The sequence below is a fragment of the Pleurodeles waltl genome, chromosome 9, assembly GCF_031143425.1.
Source record: "Pleurodeles waltl isolate 20211129_DDA chromosome 9, aPleWal1.hap1.20221129, whole genome shotgun sequence".
NCBI classification, from domain to species: domain Eukaryota; kingdom Metazoa; phylum Chordata; class Amphibia; order Caudata; family Salamandridae; genus Pleurodeles; species Pleurodeles waltl.
In genome coordinates this window covers 893,827,096-893,848,744 of record NC_090448.1, presented here as the reverse complement: position 1 = coordinate 893,848,744, position 21,649 = coordinate 893,827,096, and positions in this window count along the sequence as shown.

Genomic DNA, 21,649 nt, shown 5'->3' with positions numbered 1-21,649 from the left:
CTTGCCTTAAGATGCCGTGTGCCTTTTCTGTGGGAGGAAGAGGCTGGAGATGGCCATGTGGCAGCAGTGAACCCTGTGGACAGTGAAGATGAGGATGCAGAGGAAGATGATGAGTTCAACAGAACTGCAGTGATTCATCAATACTTCCAATGGCACACAGGTAAGACAGTGTAACTTTACATTTCATTGACAGTTTAATATTTGACATTGTCACTGGCAGGCTGTGAATTCCTACTTTTATGGCCACTCACTGTATCCTTTGGCATCTCTTTTTGCAGATGTTGGCGCCCTACTATTGCTCCTGGTGTGTTCACTGCAGCCAACTACAGGTCTTTCCTATGTAACCATTACTGTACAGTTGGATTTCAATGTTTAAACCTTGTTCCACAAATACATATTTAAATCATTTGACATACTCCATACTTGTATTTTTTCAAAGTGTGTTTATTGCTGTGCTATGAAGAAAAGGGAGAAGTGCAATGGGCTGGGGGGATGATGGAGGAAAGTCCATGGTTGAGTCTAGTCTATTGGTAGCACAGGTGCATTGTCCACGGGGGCATCGGAAGGGGAGCAATTGCAGTTCAAGGTGGACATGGTGACAGGGTGGGACACAAGGGTGACAATCAGGAGAGTCTCATTTCGTGGCGGGGTCTTGGCAATAGTCTCTAGCTTCTGCCTGGATCACAGGGAATGTTTGCGGGCTAGTTCTCCTTCTGCAGGGGGAGGGGTGCTGGTGGCATGTTGGGCCTGTGGGGGGCCTCCTGTCTACTAGCGGCAGTGGAGGTAGAGGGCTGTTCAGTAGTCTGGCTAGTGTCAGGGGCCCGCTGGTGTGACACTGCCTCCCTCATACTGTTGGCCATGTCTGCCAGCACCCCTGCAATGGAGACCAGGGTGGTGTTGATGGACTTCAAGTCCTCCCTGATCCCCAGGTACTGTCCTGTAGCCGCATGTTCTCCTGCAACTTGTCCAGGATCTGGCCCAACGTATCCTGGGAATGTTGGTATGTTCCTAAGATCGCGGTGAATGCCGCCTGGAGAGTCGGTTCCCTGGGCCTGTCCTCCCCCTGGCGGACAGCAGTCCTTCCAGCTTCCCTGTTGTCCTTTGCCTCTGTCCCCTGAACCGTGTGCCCACTGACCCCAGGTCCCTGATTGTCCAGTGTTTGTGGGGTGCCCTGGGGTCCCTGTCGTGGTGGACACACTGCTGACTGACGTGTCCTGGGGACAGAGGGCTGGGTGGGTGCTGAGGTGGTGTTTCTTGAGGGGAGGCTCCGTGGTGGTGTGAGACTGTGCTTGGGTAACCGACTCTCCGGAGGTCCCTGATGGGCCAGTTTGGTCAACCAGATCCAGGCGAGCAGAGCTGCTGTCATCACTGTGGGCCTCTTCTGTGGGGGGACTGGATGTTGCTGACACCTCTTCTCAGGTGGCATTGGCTGGGATACCTGTGGGTGAGTATATGGAGTGTTATTGTTTCTGTGTGTGACATATTGTGGATCGGTGGGTTGCCCTCTATGGTTGTTATTGCCCTGGCAGCTTTGCCTCGTGTGAGTTGTTATTTGGTGGGCTAGCTGTTTCCCTCTAGTGTGCATGCTTTAGTGATAGGTGTCCATGCAGGTCTGTGAGTGGTGTCCATGCATTGGTATAGCATACAGGGCTTGGGATTGGGATGGGTGAGATGTGATGGTGGGGTGTGTGGGAGGTGGTGGAGGGAATGGAGTGCGGGTGAGTGTGGGGGTATGTGATGGCATGCAGGTAGGGGGGATGTAGTAGTACAGAGTTGACTTACCAGCGTCCAGTCCTCCTCCTACTCCTGCCAGGCCCTCAGGATGCATGATTGCCAAGACTTGCTCCTCCCATGTTGTTAGTTGTGGGGGAGGAGATGCGGGTCCACCGCCAGTCCTCTGTACAGCGAGTTGGTGTCATTGCTGCTATGGAACACACCTTCCCCCGTAGGTCGTTCCACCTCTTCCTGATGTTGTCCCTTGTTCTGGGGTGCTGTCCCACGGTGTTGACCCTGTCCAAAATCCTCTGCTATAGCTCCATCTTCCTGGCAATGGATATCGGCTGCATCTTGTTGGACCTGGCCCTTTTACAGGATCATTCCCCAGACTTTTTGCTTTTGCCTCCTTATTTGTCTGATCTTTGTTGGCTGACGTTTTGACTCTGAGCACTTTTCACTGCTAACCAGTGCTAAAGTGCATGTGCTCTCTCTTACAAATTTGTTATGATTGGATTATACCTGATTGGCATATTTAATTTACCTATAAGTCCCTTGTAAAGTGGTATCCCTATACCCAGGGCCTGTAAATTAAATGCTACTAGTGGGCCTGCAGCGCTGCTTGCACCACCCACTGAAGTAGCCTGTCAAACCTATCTAAGGCCTGCTAGCGCAGGGCCTGTGTGTGCAGTTTCCTGCCACAGGGACCTGGCATCTAAATTTACTTGCCAGGCCCAGAACTCCCCTTTTACTACATGTAAGTCACCCCTAAGGTACGCCCTAGCTAGCCCTTCTGGCCGGGTGCCATGTATGTAGAAGGCAGGACATGTGCCATGTTGCGTGGCCTGTCCTGGTAGTGACAAACAGCCTAACTTGGTGTCTCACTACTTTGAGTGCTGCCCTCTCATAGGATTGCATTGGAAATGCACTGCCTTATGTGTAAGGGGTATTGTCTGATTTATGAGGGGTAGCGTAGGCATGTTTGGTATGGTTGTGACGGTGGTAAAAAATGCTGCTTACTGGTGTAGTTGTATTTTTTATTACTATCACAGAAATGCCACTTCTAGAAAGTGCACATTTATCTGTGCTTATAACTTTGGTGTTTTGCAGCTTGTCTCCAATCAACGTCTGGGGAGACTGACAGTTGGGGCTTTGTGCATACTTCTCAGACAGCCTGAACACAGGGAGGGTGGAGGTGACCCAGAGGTGCATCTACATATTGTAAAGCCTTCTTGGGCTGAGAGAAGAGAGAGGTGGGGCACACCTGCATTTGTAAAGACTGTGCCCTAGCCTCACACAATAGGGTCGTTAACCCCCCACTGATGTTTGGAGCCTGTGCTGAAAGGAGAGAGGGGGCACTCCCAGAACCAGTTGTAACTGTCTGGAACCTCCTCTCCCTACCATTGTGAAACACTGTAAAAACTGATTATAAGTACAGGGGAATTTTCCCCACAATTTGAACACTCTTGGAACTGAAATTGGACATAGAACGCTGATGAATGGACTCACCAGGAAACCACCTTGGACTGCTGTTGCTGTGCTGACCTGTGACCTGCCTGGTCACTAGAAGGAACTGCCACCACCTGCTCCCCTTGTGCTGGCCTGTAGCTGGATCCACCAGCCCTGTGCTTTTTCTGGTTGTTCCCAGGGGCAGGGTGTTGTGGCCCCTGACCCTTGCCACGATCTCCCCAGCCTTGCCTGAAGCGCTTGGTAAAAGCGCTCTCTATTCATAGCTGAGGAGAAAATTCACCGTGCAACTCAGGCTGCTGATTTAAGCTAGTGCTGTGTGAAGCGCTTTCGTTGGAGCCCCTAGCACTCCCCCCGGCGCCCCTGCCTTGTAAAAATCACTGCCGCAGCCCGGGCGCCACATTTGGGATTCCAGCGCAAGGCTCGAGCTGACTCCAGTGTCCCCGGGGAACTTCAAGAAGGTAAAGAAAGGAGCTCGTAGGCTCCTACCTTGTCCCCGGGTGACGTGCATTTTTTAGAGCACCCCCGGGGCACACTCCGGCCCCAATTCCTCGTGCTGCTTCCCTTCGGAAAGGGAAAGCAGACGCACGGCTCGCGCACAGGATCAGGTGCGGCCGCCTGGGGGAAAGCAGTTGCAGAGCCTCATCGGAGGCCCCTGCTTCCCCCAGTCACTCCATAAGGCAGCCGCACCGCGGACAAGGGCGGCTGCCTCTCTAACCTGCAGGACGCGGGGAAGAAAGGGAGTTCCCTTTCCCCCGGTCGCTTCACTAGGAGCGGAACGCTCCTGATTCTGGGCAATTTGTTCTCTTTCAAGGAAATCGGGAGAGGAGACCTCGGCGAAGGTCCCTTCCCGCTTTTTCCACACAATTGTTGCTGGGCCACGCCCGGCCCCTACCCCACGGACAGGGTGTGATGGGGCCGAGGCAGGCCCCCACCACGAGGGAGGCTCCCCGTTTTGCGCACAGGAGCGCCGGGGGCCCCGTGCCCATTTCTAGGCACTGGAAGTGCCTTTTTCACCAGCAAGCAGGTACTCTTTTGGAAAACTAGGCTTTAGGAGCCTAATACAGACTTACAACTGTTTACTATTTCCTACCTGTTTACTGGTGATAAATATATGTGCTAATGTTCCTTTTCTAGGCATGTCTAGCTGATTTGTATGTATATGACTTGTGGTATATTCTCTAATGTTCCTTTCATGGGTATTTAGGAATTGTTCATGACAAGTGCATATACCTTTACTATAATTCCTGACTACTGCTTATGTTGCAGAATCCTGAGTACTTACGTGTTCTAATGTGACAACTGCATATTCGTGCAGAGTATTAGTAACTTGTGTAACCCTCTGACAACTGCTAAGGTAGCAGGGTATTACTTACGTGTAATAGCTCAGTGTTGTGTTTACTTTGTGGTGTGTATTTTGCATCACGTGTGTTGTGTGTTGTGCAAACGCATTACACATTGCCTCCAGGTTAAGCCTGACTGCTCGTGCCAAGCTACCAAGGGGGTGAGCAGGGGTTATCTTGGACGTGTAACTCGCAAGCCCTGACTAGAGTGGGTAGGTTCTGCCTGGCTGAGGTGCATATCCTAACCAACCAGAAACCCCATTTCTAACACATCTGTAATCCAAATAGCTGTGGCTGGTCCCAGATGAGTTCCTTCACCATGACCCTCAGCTCTTCCTCAGAGAATCTGGGGTGTTGTTGTGGTGCCATGGGTGTAGTGTAAGTGGTGTGGGTGAGGGTGTGTAGGGTGATGTGCTGAGGTGTGTGGGTGGTGTATAGGTGATGGTGGGATGTGGCTCTGGTTGTGTGGGTGCTCTTGCTGTCTCTCTCTGTTGGCAATTGTTTGCAGTCGTAAAGGGTTGTGGGTACTGTGGGTGTTTGTTTTATAGTGGTATGGGTTTGGTGTGTGTATGTGTCTCAGGTGTGTGTAGTTTGAATTGTCCATTGTGCGGCTGTTTTGTTTGAGTGTGTGTATTTTGAGCGCAGCGGTATGTACCCCCAATGGTTTACCGCCATTGAATGTCCGCCGTGGTGATTTGTGGGTCATAATGTTGTGGGCATTGTTCTGTTGGCGTAACGGTGTGGGTTTTGATACCGCCAGTGTATCACTGACCTTTGGTGTGGTGGACTTGTGTCTGTGGCTGTATAGTGACGGATTGGTATGTGTGTGTCATAATATGGTAAGCGGATATCCGCGGCGGCGGAATGTTGGCGGCAGTCAGCATGGTGGTAAGTGGGATATACTGCCAATCTCATAATGAGGGCTATTGTGCCATAAATGAATAAAAAAAATCTCATATTCTCATCTTTTAACCAATTGGTTTCATATCTACACGTACAACGTAGTGCTCATTTACTTAAGTCTGCTTCAGAGCAAAGGCTTTAACATCAACATCTTATGTTCCAGGAAAATGCAGTTGAGTGCCACAAATTTGTCTTGAATATAGAATGTTAACAGTCTAGCTGTTTGTTAGACCTCTGTGGTAAATCTACATTAAAACTCTGAGGAATCAACTGACAGAGTACTGCTGCTGTTGAATATACATTTCAATCAGCATGCTAAACTTTTTTCAGACATGGATGAGGAGGTATTTAAGAATTTATAAAAAAAACATGTCTCCATAATACCTTCCTAGGTTACTATAGTTTGCATGACAAAATGAAACCTCTCAATGTGTTCATTTATTTCAATTTCCTCTATAGGAAATGATTCCAATTCTACAGCTCCTAATCCAACAGTACGGCATTCATGTGTTTCACATATATCATGAATAGAGAATGTTCGCGCTCTAGCTGTTTATTAGACCTCTATGGTAAAGCTGCAGTAGAACACTTCAGGAATCACCTGATAGGCTTCTGTTGGACGTAAGTACTTAGCATGTCAGACATTTTCTCAGATGGGCGAGGATTTTTTTTTAATGTATAGAAACTGTTATAATTTTAGCTTGTCGAGCACTTACCATAATGTTCATGAGAAAATCCTTAATAAACAATTTTTTTGAAATATTGTTCATCAATCCCAGTAGGGGTTCTAAAAAAATAAACCTCTCCACGTCAGGAAGCCTAACTTCCAATGCAAAATGGTAGGTATGCAAGTAAACAATCAAAGACAACTGTAATTTCAACTGAACAGAGCTCTCTCTAGAAAATGGTTAGTTGGAGCTAAGAGCTAAAATTAATAGAAAATCTACTTAGTATATAAACATTTTCCTGCAATAGTGTTCAATGATGTATGATTATGTGACAGAAACTTGTTATGCTCAGGAAGCACTTATCTAATGTGCAGATGTCAGGACCTTCCTCTCAAGGAAGCACAAAAGTGCCTAGAGTAGAAGATATAATTTTGCCACTATTATTCTCACAAAATCCCTCTTTCATTGCAAGGTATGAAAGTAAGGTTACACAGTTGGAAAATGTTGAAGATACAATACTGAACTCCATGACTTCAGTGACTACCAGTCATGAAAGTTCACCGGAATATTAAATGTCACAAGAAGCTTCAAGCTAATAGAAAAGGACATACATATTTGATTAAATGGTTGGTACATTCAGGTTTACATATACAGTTGCAAATATAGTATTGCAAATATAGTATTTCATATGATCATGATACAGACAGATTTTAAGTGTACTATCAGGAGATCAGCATTTTTAACATGGTGAAATTACACTAGAATGCACCACAATACATCAAATTAGGATGACCCCATCAACAAATACGTAGCATTGTGACTAAAACGTATCACCCTTTCAATGAGTGCCTTTTTGTGACCCTCAAAACCAGGGCTTTTTTTGCCGTTGTAGTCAATATCTAAGGATTTTCAATATAATTTAAAATCTTACTACTATCCTCACATATAACTCCACTTTAATCTTTTTTAGTGATTTTTTTTTTTAATGTAAAGTAATATCATATTACTATATATTTGCTGCATCCAACTTCCTGCAAGTGGCCACCCCCCACCACACACCGCCTTCAGCAATCAGACCAAGTCCCTCCTGTCCTGTAAAGGCGGTTGAAACATTTTCTTTGATGTTGCGGCCAGCCATTCAGGTCACTAGCTCCTGCGGAACCATGAGTCACCAGATGGGGAAAAATAAAACTCCTAGCCAGGTTGAAATACACCAATGTTTCAATTTGAGTCTTGCAGGACCCCTGGAAGAGTCTTGTGGGAGCCTCATACGTATGATCATATCAAAGTTGAAAATGCTGCAGTCCAGAAATGTAATAACCCAAAAAACATTTTTAGCAGCACTATCAGCACAAACCAACGTGTTTTGACCATCACACATTTATATTCACATAATAAAAACAAAGGTTAAAGTGATGTTATTGTTAGGTGAAAATTTCAGTGACAACATACTGTTTTAACCTAAAAAAAACACTAAAGTTCACCAGTTATTGTTATGTCAAATAACTATGACTTGTGTCGTAATTTTCTACTGCTCCCTCTGGATGGGCACGAAGTGGAGTTCCCTGCCCAGAAGAGTGCTGGCATGGTATGCCACATTCCTCTGGGCAGGGAACCACAGTGTCCTAATGGAGGGCTCTGGGTCCTCTCAGGACAGGGGACCAAGTACCAGAGTCCAGTAATGGCTGCCTGCAACATATTTTCTCATGTTGCAGGCAGCCAATCAGAGTGCTTACTCCGTTGGGTGCCTTACTTCAGGAGAAGCGGGTTGGCTCAAGGTAAAAAAAAGCCCCTTTGGCCAACCAGTACGGTTACGTTTTTTTAATTGGTTTCCAGGGATGCACAGAGCCTCAAACCCAATTGTCCAGATATACACATATTTTTGTAACTTAACTTTTCTGAAATCAAAACTATCGAAGGGATTTAACCCAATTTACAAAACGCACGCTTTCTGGACCATGATCTAGCTTACTGCTAAATTTGGTGCAATTCCATTCAGCAGTGTTTGCAGCATCTTGTTCCAAATATGTCTGTGAAAAATGCATGGGGACATGTGGTTTTCGGAATCCGTTTGTTCTCAGTTCCCATTTAAAAGATCACCCCAAAACTTTCCAGGAAGAAACTGAGGTGGATGAACCTTTTTGGGAAAGTTTTGTGAAGATTCGTCATACAGCGCCAAAGTTATTAGCAAACCAAAAAACGCACCTCCTAAGGAAATGCAGATCTAACTGTAACTATCCGGTGATGCCTGTCAGTGGGTAAAATAAATTAAAATATTTAACGCATTCCCCATCTGCTATGGATAAAAACGTTGATCACATTGGAGTATCTGAGATCACTATAAAGGATTTACCAAGTCTAAAGACACTTGTAGCTTTGGAGAAGGAACCAGAGGGGTCTGTAAGTGATGACTGTCTGCAGGATATATTGGATGTACAGTTCTGCAAAGGTATGGGAATAGCAACATGGAAATCAGGAAGTAGCGGTTATAAACCTCAATCACTATTATGCCCACAGATGTCTGCTGGAAATATGATTGATCTCTTCCAGTAAGTAGTAACTGAAGAGATCAATTGTTTTGCCCATAGAAGAAATGCAAAAATGAAACAGAACCTAACCCTGAGGGAACAAATAGCTATTAAGGAATTGAGAGATGATCAGCAAATAGCAATAAAAGCATATGATAATGTTGGAAATATTGTTATTCAGGACCATAGAAAGTATATGGCAAAAACAGAAAGACAATTAAAAAACAAACAGGATTATGAAAAATGAAAGGAGACTCCAATGAAGGCCATGAGCGCAGAATACCATCAAAAGCTGTTATATTGGTTGAACCTTGACCTGATTGATATTGAAGAGTGTAGGTTTTTGAAAACGGAGCATCCAATCATTCAAACCATCTACCTCTTACATAAGGTACACAAAAGCTTTAAGAATCTCCCTGGCCACCTGATTGTGAGCTCCATTGGATCACTATTAGAGAACACTTTTAGATGTATTTATTTAAACTGTTCTTGTTCAGTATGTGACAGTGTTGCCATCTTATTTAAGAGATGCAATGGACTTTTTAAACAAAATTCAGGAAATCACAAGGAAAAAGAACTGTCATATGACAACAGTAGATGTGACCTCGCTCTACATATCCATCTGACATGATGATGGTCTGGCGGCATGTAAATATTTTCTCAGAACAAATCAGTGAGTTAGATGGAACATTCAAACATGTTTATAGAAATGCTAAGTTTCTGCTTGATACATAATGTGTTTATCTTCAATGGAACCCTTTACCTGCAAAAACAAGGTACAGAAATGGGGACATTTTTCTCTCCAACCTACACAAATCTACTTATGGAATACTGGGAAGCAGAAATAGTTTGGACTGATGAGAGCCAGTACATAATGGATCACATGATATTATGGACAAGATTCAGCAATTATCTTTTCCTGATCTGGGAGGGAGATATTAAGGACTTAGAATGCTTCCTTTTCTCTCTGAATCAGAATGCCTACAATTTAAGCTTCATCTGTACCATCAGTCCAGCACAATAACTTTTTTGGGATATTGAAGTGTGTATCAAAGATATGAACATATGCACCAAATTCCATTGGAAACCTACATCGTGCAACAACATTTTACATGCCAATAGTGGGCATCCAAAAACATTAAAGTTGAGTGTTCCTTTTGGAGAAATACGAATGGCCAGATGGAACTGTTCTGAAGTTAAAGAATTCAGGAATAACTGCAGGAGATGCAAATTTGATTTTTATCAAGAGGTTATTCACTTGAAGTACTCAAGAATGCTGCGGAAAGAGCAAAGGCCTGAAAGAAGAGAGGAACTGTTAATAGCTCGTAGGAAGGAACCAAAAGAAGAAAACAACATCAGCATGTTCATGGATTACAATGCAGGCATCGAGATTAAAGCAAATATTCCAAAGGAACTGGAAGATTCTGCAACTTGATGAGACTTTGAGGGAAGTACTTAAAGATTATCCAAGTATAACATATAAAAAAGTTGCATCGTTGGGAAATTTACTGACACAAAATCACCTACCGCCTTAAAAACCACCAAGCTCCAGTTGGCTCAACCGTCTTGGCTTTTAGAAGAGCGCTAACATATGTTGTATAATGGAAAGCAAGAGGAAATTGCAGAACATATCACATGTGAAATAAAATATGTAGTCTATGCTCTAGAATGCTCTTGTGGTAAAACTATGTGAAAAGCACAACGAACAAAGTAAAACTCAGGATCCTACAACTTCTATGAGCCATAAAAAAAAAATCATGATTGCTCTTACCCCATAGCAAAGAACTTCTGGGAGAAACACAAAGGTAACATCAAAGAGCTGCAAAACCATGGAATCCAACACATCAGAGCAGGAGACAGAGGAGGTGTCAGAAATTGATTTTAAGAAGAATGAAATCACAATTAATCATCCTGATGGGACAGAAGCTCCCCTTGGGCATAATAGTGATGCAATGTTGTGCAATCATTTAGGAGAGAACTTGATATGCATCTAATTGACCCTCTCTCGTTCAGATTGAACATTGAAATGTTGCTTTATGACAACTAAGAATTCTGAGTCAAAACATTCTGAGTCACAAGCTGAGGAGCCAGTTGGCACTATTTATCACATTTGCACCTTCTCAGTGCTTTGGCACTTTCAGGGATGATGGTGATAAAAGTACTTGTCTAGGGGTCCAATCACACCTGAATCTAAATATATGGGGCCTGATTTATGAAAGGTTAGCACCGCCTTTGCATCATTTTTTGACTTACAAAATATAATTTGATTTTGTACATTTGCGCCACTTTTCCCTCACGAAATGACGTAAAGGAAGTGCTACCTTTTCATAAATCAGGCCCATGGGGTCTTGTAAATGTAAGATTGTTTCTGGATAAATAACATATGGGTATTTGGAATAGAGTACAAACTTAAATAGGTAGCTGATATGGAACATCCACGAGTTGTCTCTATCTTTGTTCCAAACCTAACAGGCACAGTTACCTCCTTTTTAGACACACCAGATCCATATGCATGCTTAATGACTGTTACAAGTATGAGGCAACTCAATTAGTGAGAGGAGGCATTGTCTATTGTCTCTGAAGGTTAATTCCCCACTACTTTTGGGAAAGCAGGGTTCCAATGTGATATTGGTGCATATATACACTAGCTACCCCTGGAATGGAAGCATTTGCAATTTAAATGGGAAATTTATCCTGATGCGATGATTAAAAATGCATGTTGACCACCTTTTGAGCACAAGCATTTTCTGGACATCTTTTTACAAATAAAATGTTTACAATAGCATTGGTTATGAAACATCAAGGGCCAGATGCAAGTAGATTCTGAATTGCGACCCACAAATTGCGAGTCAGAGCGATTCGCAATTTGTGAGTCGCAATTCAGAATGTAGGATGGTGTCCCTGACACCATCTGCGACTCGCAAGGGGGTCGCAAAGACCCACCTCATTAATATTAAGGAGGTGGGTCGCAATTTGCGACCCCCATGAGACTCGCGGCACTCACAGGGATAGTAGCCTGCTGGAGACAGCAGACCACCATTTCTGTGACTGCTTTTAAATAAAGCATTTTTTTTATTTATTTGTAATGCAGCCTGTTTTCCCTAAAGGAAAACGAGATGCATTACAAAACTAAAAAATGAAACGTTTTCGTTTAATTTTTTCAGAGCAGGCAGGCAGTGGTCCATAGGACCACTGCCTGCTCTGGAAAAATGTTTTTAATGCCATTCACAAAGGGGAAGGGGTCCCATAGGGACCCCTTCCCTTTTGCGAATGAGTTAGCACCCGTTTGAAATGGGTGCTAACTGCGATTGCTTTGCGACCGCGTTTGCGGTCACAAAGCCATCTGGCATTGCACTGCGACTCGCAATTAGGAAGGGGACTCCCCTTCCTAATTGGGACTTGCAAACCCGTTTTGCGATTCGGTAACCAGGTTACTGAATCGCAAAAAGGGTTTATTGCATTGCCAAGTGCAGTTTGCACGTCGCAAAGGGCGAAATTCGCTGTTTGCGACGTGCAAACTGTGTGCTACATCTGGCCCCTAGTGTTTTATGGTCTCTGTAGGTTACTTCCTTCTACTTTTAGGAAAATAGGTCTCCATTAGCATTAGCATCTTAAATGGGATACTCAGCCCAAGGCAATATCTAAAAATGCTTGCTATTCATCTTATAAGCCTAAGCACTTGATGAAAATATTTGCACATATAAAACCTTTACAGTGATACATAAGAATGTAGATTTTCCAAGTAGTTTATGATGGAAAGTCGGAATTTTATTAAAGACACAGAGACGAGTATTATGCTTTCTTTTCCTGCTTTATTTTAATATTTAATAGCAGCCAAGAGGAAAACACCAATCCCAGAGGTTTGCGCAACAAGCAACCAATGGGAGATAAGACTAATAACATTAACCAATCAGTATACTGTATCATGTAACATATACCAATCCTGACTGCAGGCAGCCCTCTTTTCAGTTGCGAGACAGTCAAGAAACAGATTTGAATAAAGGCACTATACAACAAATTAAACATATTGCCAGGATTAGAGCAAAAAAGTCTTGAATTCTGTCCAAGTTAGGTGAATAGGATGACTTGACAGGATGATGGATGCAGGGATCCGAGTTCAATGGAGGTTGCGGTGAATGAGTCCTTCGGGGAGAATCGGCATCCAATGAATTAGGTTGAAGAGGATGCTGGAGCGTTGGTAATAACTAGAGAGGGTGGGAGAGAACAACGTTAGTAGAAGAAGCGGTGGGATAATACTCGCCTCCGTGTCTTTAATAAAATTAAGACTTTCCATCATAAACTACTTGGAAAATCTACATTTTATGACAAGACCGGAGGCTCCTATTATGCTTGTTTAAAGCATGTTAACTACAATAGAAGTTGCTGAACTAACAGGTTTACAATAAAATGTGCGAAAAGTAGAATCATTTGACCAATCTGCCGATCTTAGAATATCTTCCAGTCGTGAACCAGCCCAAAAGGCTTTTGACGCCATGGCACCTCTAGCAGAATGGGCGGCAAACTTTGAAGTATCAATGCCCGCTATGGACATCACCCATTTGACCCAACGAGCCAAGGTAGGGGAAGATACAGGTTTATAGGGTTTCCTAAAGGAAATTAAGAGTTGGGAAGCAAAAGATGTTCTAAGATCGGCCGTTTTCTGTTCATAAACCTTTAAACAGTTTCCCACACAAAGTTTTGGATGGTTTGGAAAAAAGGGATAGAACACAGAAGTAATGTTGGTTTTGGTACGACGAGACACATTGAACAGAACACCAGTAGGGGTGAAGTGACGAGCCGAGATATCTAGGGCTTTGACATCTGACAGACATTTGATAGAGACAAGACAAAGTAACATTGTTAGTTTGGCCGAAAGCATTTTCAAAGATAAAGAGTCATTATCCTGCCAAGGGTCAAACATTTGTAGGACTAGGTTCACATCCCATAACGTGGAGTATTTGGGAATTGGGGGATTGGAGAATCTTACTCCTTTTAAAAGACGACAAATGATAGGATGTTCTCCTACGGGTTTCCCGTTTATAAACGGGTGATGTAGAGATATTGCTGATCTATATAGATTGATGGTTCTGTAAGATTTGCCGGCGCTAGCTTGAGAGGCAAGAAAATTAGCTATCAAAGTTAGATCTGCTGAAGAGGGATCACATGCTTTTCCCAAACACCAGATAGACCAGATGGATCAAGCTGATTTGTAAGCCTTGGAAGTGCCTGGAGCCCAGGAATTGTTGATGTAGGTTGAAGCCTCGAGTGAAATTCCTGGATAAGATGACGAAGACCTGAGACTTTCCAGGCCGATAGGAGAAGGGTTTTGTTGAGAATGAGGTCGTGGGGAAGACCTTGAGGATTGAGAAGGAGGGAGGGAAAGGAGGGCAGAAGGACAGGGAAGTCGACAGCTAATTCCAGGAGAGTGGGATACCACACTTGAGCTTGCCACAACGGGACTACTAAAACGACTGTGGCTTCTTGGCGCCGGAGATGGGTGAGGACTCTGTTTATCATGATGAAAGGAGGGAATGCATAATGTATTGCGTGATGCCACTGTTGAAGAAACACATCGGTCGCTAAAGCGGGAGGGTCTGGTCTCCAGCTGAAGAAACGAGGAAGCTGTGTGTTCAGACGGGATGCGAATAGGTCTGTATGGAAAGGACCCCATTTGCGATGAATAGAATTGAAGACTGAAGAGTGACGCTTCCAGTCGCTGTAATCGGAAAGATGACGAGAAAACCAGTCTGCAACTGAGCTGAGAGAACCTGGCAAGTATTCTGCTTGAACTGAAATGTTTCGGTGAAGGAAGAATTCCCAAAAGCTCTTTGCTAGTTCTGCTAGCGGTTTGGATTTGGTACCGCCGAGGTGATTGATATATTTTACCGCTGTGAGGTTGTCCATACGAAGAAGTACGGAACAAGAGACTCTGTTCTTGGTGAAAGTTTTTATTGCAAAGGAGCCTGCAAGCATCTCTAAATAGTTGTTGTGCAATGAAGACTCCTGTCGAGACCATGTGCCTCCAGTCGATATCTGCCCACACCTTGCGCCCCAGCCTGTTAGGCTTGCGTCGGATTCTAAAACAAGATCTGGGACTGAGGCAAAGATGGTCCTGCCATTCCAGGCTTCGCGGTGGTTGAGCCACCATTGGAGTTCTGTACGGGATTCGAGATCGAGGGAGATGAAATCTGAATAAGCAAGACCTTTGCGTAGATGACGAATTTTCAATCTCTGAAGAGCCCGATAGTGAAGAGGGCCTGGAAAAATTGCCTGAATCGATGAAGAAAGAAGACCTACAATCCTTGCAAGAGACCTGAGGGAGAGTGAAGTCTGCTGTAAAGATAGGGTTATCTCTGATTTGATACTTTTTATTTTTGAGGTCGGGAGTTGAAGGAGACCTTGAGAGGAATTGATTAGGAATCCTAGGAATTCCATTGTGTGCGACGGGGTAAACATCGATTTCTCTTTGTTGACTAGAAAGCCTAGGTCCAAAAGAAGAGAGATTACGTAAGAGAGTTGGGACCGAAGGGTAGAAATGTCTTGATGCATTAGAAGAATATCGTCTAGATAGATTATCATTCTGAAGCCTTGAGATCGAAGAAGTGCTACGATAGGTTTCATTAGCTTGGTGAAGCACCAGGGGGCCGATGAAAGACCGAAGGGTAGGCAGGTAAACTGATAGGTGTGGTGATTCCATTGAAATTGAAGAAACTTTCTGTGAGAGTGATTTATAGGGACTGTTAGGTACGCGTCTTGAAGATCTAAACGGACCATCCAGTCGTTGAGAAGGAACAAATCTCTTAGATGGAGAATCGTTTCCATCTTGAAGTGTCGATAGACAACAAATTGATTGAATTGTCTGAGGTTGATGAGTGGTCTGACTTTCTTGTTTTTTCTTATCACTAAAAACAGTGGGCTTATGAATCCTGAGGGAAGGGGACGCGCTGGTTGAATAGCATGTTTTTGAAGAAGATCTTGTATTTCTGTAGAAATGAGATTTGACATTTCTTCTGAAAATTTGAGGGGAAGAAGGGGGAGGGTTGAAAGGGAGTTTCGTAAAATTCTATTAAATAGCCTTTGACTGTGTTGAGAACCCAGGGGTCTGAAGTAATCTCCATCCACTTGTGGAGAAATAACTTTAGATGACCCCCTAGAGAAGGATGGCCAGAAGGTTGGCTTATCTGAATTGTTATAGGACCTGCGTTGATTCCTCCCTCTGAATCCTCTGGAACGCTGAGGGTAGAATTGTGGGCAAAAGTCTTGTTGCTGTTGGTAACTATAGGAGTCTCTGAAGCCTTGGTTTCTGAAGGACCGGCCGGTGGAGCGGCTTCTTCCTCTACCAGCCCTGGCAAAAACCCGTGAGTTAAAAACTTTTTTAAGTGACTGCTGGGCTTATTCAATAGAGGCAAAGGTGGTGACGTATTTGCTTAGTTCTTTAATGAAGTTATCTCCAAAGAGTAAGCCATCAGCTTTAGCTCCTGGATCCTTAGCTGCCAGATTTGGAAGCTTAGGATCTAGCTTGAGCAGAAGTGCTTTACGACGTTCGTGAGTCATGGCTGAGTTTGCATTACCCAGTAAACAGAATGCTCTCTGATTCCAGAGTGACAGTTCTTCCGGATCAATTGACTCGTCATTGGTTCTAGCGGATTCTGCGAGGTCAAAAATGCGGGATAAGGGACCGACCAAATCTAGGACTTTATCTTGGCACAGAGCCCAGGCTCTGTCCACCCCTTTACGGGGATCTTTACCAAATTTGGAGAAGAAGGTTAGGAGGGACGGATCTATAGAAGGGGTAGCGGTAATGTGTAATGGGAGTGAGGGTCTGGGACATTCAGAACGTAGTTTTGTTCGTACCTGTTTATCTAGAGGAACGCGTAATTTTGCTAGAATATAGTTTGCAACATGGTCAGAAGGTAACCATTCGATAGAATTGGGATGGTGGATTAAGCCTGGGTCAAACATGGGATTGCCCTCAGAATCTAAAAGGGGGGCGTGGGTTTGGTTAGTTGATATTGGTTTAGATTTTTTAGGGGGAGGACCAATCCAAAAATTAGAGGACTTATCGTCCTCATTGTCAGAGGAGGAAAAATTGGTATCACCATCATCATCAGTGTCTTTAATATCCGCAATCACCATTTTTTGGGTCTTAGACACATTTTTTGTTTTGTTTTTACTTTTAGTACCCAAAATGTTATTCCCCTCCTTAGTAGGAGTCCTTTGAGGAGCTTCGTCCTCTATCCTGAGTGAGTTTGACTCACCATCCATAAGCGCAGACGAGGCGTTAGCCTGGTTTAAAGAAGCCTCCGAAGCTTTGCGCTTTCTGCTTTCCCCCGCAGAATGGGCCACTTGCGATTGGGATAAACAGGATGATACAGTGGAATGAATTTGTTTAGAAATTTTCCCCATTGAAGCAGAAACTGCTTTTTTAACTGAAGATTGAATGAAATTATTTAAATTATAGGAAAAATCGTCTTCAGAATCATCATTCGTTTTGAAATACTCTGAGAAATCCATTGCTATGGAGAAGAAGAGAAAAAACTGGTAAAAATAGGGGTTAACTAAGAAGGACAGGCTTTAAATTTTCATAGGCGTGTGACTCACCAGACAAATGAGAAGAGAAACGTCTACAAGTCGAAGGGCGGCTCGCTAGCTGTCTTAAAAGCTGACCGCCGGTTTCCTGGAGAGGAGAAGCTGTTTAAAATGCAGCAAAAGCTGAAAAAAGCTTTTTGAATACGAGCGCTAGACCAGAATGCGCACAGGAATGCGTTCGGAATGCGGAGACTGGGTGATTGAAGGTCACGTCAGCCGGCGTTCAGAATAGAACGTTCACGGCGACGAAACTCGAAAGACGAGGGAGGAATTTCCCTTCACGCGCAAGAGAAAGAGAATTAAAAGAGCGGTTGGGGCAGCAAAGGCACACGCATATCAGTTAAACACCAAACGTTATTAATATGTAAACATAGAATAGTAAAATACATTGAAATTAGAATAAATATATGGAGCAACGAAAGATAAACTTATCTTGACTGCGAGCAGCAAGAAAAGAGGGCTGCCTGCAGTCAGGATTGGTATATGTTACGTGATACAGTATACTGATTGGTTAATGTTATTAGTCTTATCTCCCATTGGTTGCTTGTTGCGCAAACCTCTGGGATTGGTGTTTTCCTCTTGGCTGCTATTAAAATAAAACAGGAAAAGAAAGCATAATAGGAGCCTCCGGTCTTGTCATAAAATTACTCTGTAATGATCAAAGAATTTTTAAAATCCAATTAATGCCCTATAAATATTGTCCTAGGTTTTGAGGTTATTAACTATCCCTTAATAAACACTTTTAGGGCCATATGTACAAACACTTTTTCTCATAGACACAGAATGGGTAAAAACCTTTGCTACATCTGGCCCTTAGTTCTTAAACAGACCATGCCAACCTATGAAATAAGGCATGTCAGCGTTTCACAAGGAAATCCCCAGTATTTTCATATAGCACTTTATTGTCAACATATCACAGTACCATATGCAAAACTGATTCTTCCTTGGTTAACGTCACTATCTTAGTGAGTATAAGCACTTTACAACGTTGCTACTGGATGAGCACAAGACTACAAAGAACCTGTTTTTAGAATAGCACTTTAACCATCCTCAATAATTGCACTAGCACTTTAAAACTCCATATAGGATAGAACGGAAGAGCTGTGGTAATAATAAACAACCCCCCTTTTTTAACAGTATTCTAACCATCTTTAATAATTGCACCAGCACTTTATAACTTCATGCTGGATAGAAGGAAAACCATGAAAATAATTAGCCACTCTTAATATCCCCTGGTCGCTTGACGTATCATACTGTAACCAAACTTATTTGTGAGGAATTTCTTTAACATTGCCCATACAACCCATTCAATGTGACGAAACATAATAAATAAATAAATAAATGGTTGGTAATTCACAGAAACTTGAAAATATGTGAATTGTGAGGGGTTTATGAAATATCATTGTTTTAACTTCAATGCCTGAAAGAATCACTTTAACAACACATTCTCTTACACTGATTGATGTGCCTTTTGTGATATCAAAGAATGGACTCCGCAATTATCTTTACAATGAATTTGGTTGCCCGTAGTGAAATTCATGTCTCATCTATTTAGTAAAATGTACATCATGAAATAGTAGATTATACACTATCTGTAACAGGCTGATTCTAATTTGTGGTTAGTGCACTTTATTTGTGGAATAAGGCGCGATTAGGGGACATTGATTTTAGTGTGTGTGTGTGTGTGTGTGTGTGTTTTTTTAACTGTCACTGTTTTATTTGCTGTTTTTATCTTCTTGCACGCAAATATTATTTTGGGGCACTTCCTGTGGAGCGTGTAAGAGAGTCCCGCCTCCTTGAGGAAGAGGGTTTTTCTGCCTCCAGAAGGCCATCTCGATTGTGACGTGGGAGGACAGAGTTTGAGGGCTAGCATTAACAGAATGTGCCTGATTGTACATAACAAGCAGGTTAATGTGCGATGACACGCCTCCATTGAACCACTAGCTGTAATGTAGATTTTCCTAGTAATTTATAACGGAAAGTCTTAATTTTATTAAAGACACGGAGGCGAGTATTATGCTTCTCTATCTTGCTTTATTTCAAACATCAGCAGTCAAGAAAACTACATTTCCCATGAGGCTGACAGAACACACAGCCAATGGGGAAAGGAAACGTATCGGCAAGGCCACCAATAACATGCTCGAACCTACTATAAACAGTATACTTGACTGCGATCAGTCCTCTTTCTTGGTGCAAGGAGGCTAGGTTGTGTGAGAAAATAATGGAATAATAGAAACAACTATGGCAACTGCTAGAATTAGGGAGCAAAGTTCTTGGCAGAAGTTCATCCATGACTTGAGGAGCGAAGTGATCCATGACAGTGAGTGTAGGATGTGTTGAACCTTGGAAAGATGGTAGATCTGGCTCGATGATGTTGGAGACATTGTTCGGCAATCAAGAAGGGTTCTGAGGTTGGTGCGTTGTTGCTGTGGGAGGGAAGAAGAAACGACAAAGATTAGAGTCTCTGAGGTGAGATAATACTCGCCTCCGTGTCTTTAATAAAATTAAGACTTTCCGTTATAAATTACTAGGAAAATCTACATTTTATGGCAAGACCGGAGGCTCCTATTATGCTTTTTTAAAGCATGTTAACGATTATTGAGGTTGCTGTAGGAACTGGTTTACAATAGAAGGTTCTGAAGACATAATCATTGGACCAGTCAGCCGATCTCAGAATGTCCTCCAATCTGGAACCTACCCAGAATGCTTTGGAGGCTATGGCGCCTCTGGAGGACTGAGCTCCGAATACGGAAGTGTCTTATGCCCGCTAAGGTCATGACCCAGCGGACCCATCTGGCTAAAGTAGCAGATGAAACAGGTTTATGGGGTTAGCGGAACGAGATGAGGAGTTGGGAAGAGGACATTCTGAGATTGGCTGTGTGGTCTTCATAGACTTTGAGACATTGTCCTACGCATAATTTGGGTTGATTGGGGAAATAAGGGTAAAATACTGAACGTATATTAGTTTTGGTACGTTTGTTGATGGTAAATAAAACAACTGTAGGAGAAAATTGGCGGGATGATACATCTAATGCTTTGACATCTGAAAGGCGTTTGATAGATACTAAACATAATAACATTGTTAGTTTGGCTGAAAGCGTCTTTAGAGAAAGGTCAGTATTGTCTTGCCAAATAATAAATAGATTTAAAACAACATTGACATCCCAAAGTTTAGAGTATTTGGGTAACGGTGGAAAAGAAAACTTTACTCCCTTGAGTAGGCGTCATATCAGGGGGTGTTCCCCGATTGGTTTTCCGTTGATGTGGGTATGATGAAGGGAAGTAGCTGATCTGTAGAGATTAATTGTTCTGTAAGACTTACCTGTACCAGCTTGGGCCGCCAAGAAATTTACAATATAATTTAGATCTGTTGAAAAGGGATCGATATTCCTTCCCATACACCAGCTTGACGAAAGCGACCAGGCGGATTTGTACGCCTTTCTAGTACCGGGGGCCCAGGCGTTGTTAATGAAGTCTGAAGCTTCTGTCGAAATCGGGACGGTAGGTTGGGTATACCTGAAACCTTCCAGGCTGAAAGGGTAAGAGTATTGTTGAGAATGAGAGGATGAGGGGAGCCGATGGGATTCCGAAGGAGGGAAGGAAAAATTGGGAGGAGGACTGGGAAGTCGATAGTTAGTTCGAGGAGAGGGGGAAACCATACTTGAGATTGCAAAAATTGAGCTATGAGGATTAAAGAAGGCGTCTGACTTGGGCAAGAACTCTGGTAATCATTAGGAAAGGAGGGAAGGCATAATTGAGAGTAGATGTCCAGTCCTGCAGGAAAGCATCGGAAGCTAGGGCCGAAGGATCCAGACGCCAACTGAAGAACAGAGGGAGTTGCGTAATTTAGACGAAACGCGAATAGGTCTATTTTGAAAGGACCCCATTTGTGAAGGAGAGATTGAAAGACTGAGGGGTGAAGTTTCCAGTCGCTGAAGTCTCTGAGGTACCGGGAGTGCCAGTCTGCGACTTCGTTGAGGGAACCTGGAAGATATTCTGCTAGCAGGGAAATTTTGTTGTGTAGGCAGAATTCCCAAAGGCGTTTTGCCAGGTCTGCTAGAGGTTTTGACCTGGTGCCTCCTAAGTGGTTTATGTAGCGGACAGCTGACACATTGTCCATACGGAGGAGTATGGTACACTGGACTCGGTTTTTTGCGAGGCTTTTGATTGCAAAGGACCCCGCAAGCATCTCTAAATAGTTGATATGCAATTTGGAAACCTTCAGACGAGATTGCGCCACATCGGGCGCCCCAGCCCGTCAGACTTGCATCTGATTCTCACACAAGATCTGGGGCTGATGGAAAGATAGTCTTGCAGTTCCAGGCGTCTAGATGGTCTATCCACCATTGGAGTTCTAGACGGGACTCTTGGTCGAGATTGATATTTTCTGAATAGGATAGGCCTTTTCTGAGGTGCCGGATTTTTAGTGTCTGGAGGG